Raw genomic sequence first — 4,940 nt, 5'->3', positions numbered from 1 at the left:
TCTCTGTGCATTCTTAGTTTAGATAATATTTTATTAAAACAAAAACCTCTTTATGTTTATGCTAGATAATAAAAAGACAGTCATTACTAGTGCTTTTAGTTCCTTTGGGTTCGACAATCTGGTCTTGCTAAAACAATACTACTATTTGATAGGTACACCTGCCTACATCGCGATAATAGTTAGTTTCAAGAACGATTAATTATAAATATTTAAAACCTATCACGAAATAACGCGATCAAGTTTTTTGCACCGTTGCCAAGGAACTAAGATATTAGGAATGCTCAATTTTTATTACTTTAGCCATTTATTTTTCTTGCAATTTAATTTTATATTATATTATTACTTACTTATTTACTTTTTCCTTCTCTTGGCAAGTTTTTATAGTTTATAACTAGAAGAAACTCGTCAGGGCCACTACTTTTTGACGAAGAAATCGATCGCACAGTTTGTAGAAACAAAAGAGAAATAAGGCGAAGCTTAAGATACACAAAGAACGAGCAAGAAGACGATACTCAACCCCCAACTGATGAGATGGCTAAAAACCAAGGCAATCAGCTACCTCCTGCAATCGCGGTTAATCAAAATCCTGCTCCACGTACTATGTATGATTATGCTAAACCTTCTTTAACAAGAACTGAATCAAGCATAGTTAGACCTGCTGTAGCTGCAAATACTTTTGAATTAAAACCTAACACTATTCAAATGATACAACAATTAGTTCAGTTTGATGGTTTGCAGGATGATGATCCCAACGCTCATTTAGCCAACTTCTTAGAACTATGCGATACATTTAAAATTAATGGCATTTTTTATGATGCCATACGTCTTCGGTTGTTTCCCTTTTCATTGAGGAACAAAGCTAAATAATGGTTGAACTCGTTACCACGAGTGTCAATTACTACTTGGGAACAAATGATCGAAAAATTTTTACTAAAATATTTTCCGTCGGCTAAAACAGCTAAATTACGTAATGATATCTCTTATTTTGTGCAGATGGATTTAGAAACACTCTACGATGCATGGGAGAGATACAAGGACCTTTTGAGAAGATGCCCCCACCATAGGTTACCGCTTTGGCTCCAAGTACAAACATTTCAAAATGGTCTGAATCCTTTGACTCGGCAAATGATTGACTCAACTGCTGGCGGAACCATCAACAATAAAACACCGGAAGATGCTTATGAGTTTATAGAGGAGATGTCACTGAATAACTATCAGTGGCAAGTCATGAGGACAAAGCCAATGAAAACAGCCGGCATTTACAACTTCGATTCGGTCACCATGCTCTCTAATCAGGTAAAACTCTTAAATAAAAAGATTGATGGTTTTCTTAATTCTTCACAGGTTCACCCAATAATGCAGTGCGAAACAAGTGGAGGTGGAACAAACCATTCGGAATACCAACCCTATAGCCACAAAATGGATAACGAGCAATTAAACTACATGGGTAATAATCCTCTACCTCAAAACAATCCATATAGTAACACTTATAATGCAGGTTGGAGGAACCACCCCAATTTCTCATGGGGCGGTCAAGGAAATCAAAGACCACAACATCCTTTAGGCTACCAACAACTACCCTACCAATAGGAAAAGAAGCCAAACCTTGAAGAGATGCTCTCAAAGTTTATATCAGTGTTAGAAACCCGTTTTCAGAACACCGAGATAGCACTTAAAAATCAACAAGCTTCGATCCAAGGGCTCGAAACATAGATAGGCCAGCTTTCCAAACTAATCTCCGAACGACCACAAGATAGTTTCCCAAGTAATACCAAACCTAACCCAAGGGAACAACTCAACGCAATTAATATTCAAGATGACGAAGGAGTCATTGAGCCTGAACCAGAATCGAGGCAAGAAACTGTGGTAAGCAAAGGTCAAGGTGAGGTAGATCAAAATACAAACAAACCAGTGACTGTCGAATATAAACCTCGTGTCCCATACCTCAACGCGACAAGGAAAGACTGCTCAGATGAATAATTTGATAAATTCCTTAAACTCTTAAAAAAATTACATATTAACTTACCGTTTATTGAAGCTCTATCGCAGATGCCAAACGCAATGAAATTTTTAAAGGAAATTTTAGCAAATAAGCAGAAATTGGACGAGGCGTCTCATGTGGAGCTGAACACAGTTTGCTCGGCCATTCTCCAAAATAAGCTACCCAACAAACTAAAAGACCCAGGGAGCTTTACTATTCCTTGCTTAATTAGTAGTTTAGATGTTAATCATGCATTAGCTGATCTAGGGGCTAGTATCAACGTCATGCCTTACAAAATGTTTAAGAAACTAGGTCTCGGGAAACCCAAACAGACTAGGATGAGCATTCAATTAGTAGATAAAACTATAAGATTCCCTAGAGGTATTATTGAAGATGTGGTAGTTAAATTTGATAAATTTATATTTCCCATTGACTTTATTGTTCTAGACATAGACGAGGATAGCAACACTTCCTTAATTCTAGGAAGGCCCTTTCTAGCAACTGCTAAAACCATCATTGATGTTGGCACAGGTGAACTCACACTCCGGGTGGAAGACGAAACAATCACCCTTCAAGCTCGCAATTTTGGCAACACATTAGGAATTGAAAGTGATCATTTAAACCATTCTACTAAAACTAACAATATGGTGCAACCTACTTTGCAGAAAATGAGTCTGAAGGAAGCACACGAGTCATTCTCAAGCACTAGTAGAGGACCTGCTCATGAATATCGAAGATTACAAATCGAGGAAGTTGATGAATGGCAGACGCACAAACCAAGAACACTTGACAAATCGAAACTACGCCAAAACGAGCCCGATACCTCTCCAAATCAACTTAAGATTGGTGATAAGATCTTATTAGATGCCGCAGATCCCCACATTGTCACTACCACACCGAATGAGAAAATCCCTCTTACGATACTCAGTATTTTTCCATTCGGTACGGTGGAGGTGAGTCATCCCAAGTTCGACACTTTTAAGGTAAACAACACCAAATTAAAACCTTATTTTGATGAGATTGATAGCAGGAATAAGGGGTACAAAATCCTCAAACCACCATGACCATTCACTGGAGAGGTAAGTCGAGCTTAGACTATAAATAAGTGCTTCTCGGGAAGCAACCCGAGCACTAACAATATTAATTTCTTTAAATTTTGGTATTTAGTTCTTAACTTACTAATAGAAATCTTGAATACAGGTGTTTCCATAGAGACACGGCCAAGCACACGGGCGTGCTTAAGGCCGTGTGAAAATAAGGCAAAAGATTTCCTCAACACGGGCTATAATTAAATGCCACGGCCGTGCGATATGGCCGTGGTTGAGCCTGCCAAAATAACATAGGCGTGCGACATGCCTGTGTGGAAGAATCGTGGTCAAGCCTGCCAAAATAGCACGGGCGTTCGACACACCCGTGTGGAACACCCGTGGTCGAACCTGTTAAATGAACACGGGCGTGGGGCTTGCACACACAGGCGTGGGAGAAGCGAACAAAGCTAGACACGATCGTGCGACACGGCTGTGTGAACCCACACGCCTAAGGAACACAGGCATGTACTAAATGTCAGACGCGCCCAAATTTGAAATTCGCGAATCACACAGGCTGAAATTGGGGAACACGGGAGTGTGCCATTGCCGTGTTCCCCAAAATCTATAAATATCCTACACTATTCACTTTCTTCCCCATTCAAAAACCCTAACCCTAGCCACTGTAACTCCACACGGCCTCCCTACCACGCCCGTGCACCGACTCCAACTTCGTTTTTAACGCTCAATCTCTCTCCCTTAGCGTTTGTTTACTCTTTTCACTTCTATTTTACTTATTAGTAATGCTTATTATTAGCATAATCTTCATTGTTTTCAAACTATTTTTCATTTTGCTCATTATTTTATCATTTAGTTTGCATTCTTAGGTTAGTTATTATACATTGCGTGTTAAATCAAGTTATTAGGGAAACCTCATACCCATGACTTTACCATGCTCATTTTCATGATATTTCCATGCTAATGTCTATCATTCAAATTGCATTTTTTAATAATGTTGTTAGAAAAGCCTCACTCTTTGTTCCTACACATGCCATTACTATGCCCATTTTCATACAATGATAAGGTCACGAAATTATTATATTAGTTATGTTTGGTTGTGGCTAAAATTCTGCTTTTTATTTGAAAATTGTATTCCCTTTACTTTGACCACTCATCAAGATGACTTGATGATTCTAAATGTAAGTACCATGTTATCTTCACGTGGTAAAAACGCTATCGTACCTGCCTCGAAGAAGAGGAAGGGAGCGTCATCTTCCGCGGGTCCAACCACAGAAATTCGTCACCCTCTCCTGCAGTTCCCCCGAGGTCCCCAAGAAGAGCTTTTCCAAATACTTCGGGCTCGACCCTTAATTGCAAGCCACTGCATCGACTGGGCTGCCGTAGAACAAGCTCAGATGGCTGATGCGATGTAGGCCCTCCTAACCACCGACCATTGGGAGCTGTTCTTTGGGATTATCCAGTCGACGTTTCTTGAGCTCACGATGGAACTATGCTCAACGTTCCATTTTCAGATCGTAATGACAAATTACGATGATCCTGGCACAGTCCAGTTTCGCCTAGGTGGGTTAGTCCGCCAGCTAAGCATCCCAGAGTTTGGTGCTGCACTAGGCTTATATACGGAGGAGTTCAACGAGAAAAATAACTACATGCTCTCATTCGCCACATACATTTTTCTCCCTCGAAGTGCTGGCACACTTTGGCCCCTGGCGCAGCCTCCTATAGTCCTAGCCGCTCTAAGGCATCAGTTCTCCCACCATCCCTGAGGTACCTACATGCCATTTTGGCTCACACGATTACAGGGAGGCGAGAGAGCACGGGCGTCGTCAACACTCACGACACCTACTTCTTATGGTGTATGTCACAAGGGCACGTCATCAACCTTGCCTATTTCATCGCCCTGGCAATTCAACACC

General features: G+C 40.5%; 1 non-coding gene across 1 annotated transcript; it reads right to left on the bottom strand.

Annotated features, from left to right (window-relative positions):
- Positions 1-960: 960 nt before the first annotated feature.
- LOC128284799 (small nucleolar RNA R71) lies at positions 961-1,067 on the bottom strand. Its single transcript, XR_008275222.1, has one exon. It is a non-coding gene; the product is annotated as a small nucleolar RNA R71 (small nucleolar RNA).
- Positions 1,068-4,940: the final 3,873 nt, after the last annotated feature.

This window comes from Gossypium arboreum, chromosome 11 (genome assembly GCF_025698485.1).
Source record: "Gossypium arboreum isolate Shixiya-1 chromosome 11, ASM2569848v2, whole genome shotgun sequence".
Lineage (NCBI taxonomy): Eukaryota > Viridiplantae > Streptophyta > Magnoliopsida > Malvales > Malvaceae > Gossypium > Gossypium arboreum.
Note: the sequence above shows the minus strand (reverse complement) of the source record. Positions and strands in the feature narration are given on the sequence as shown.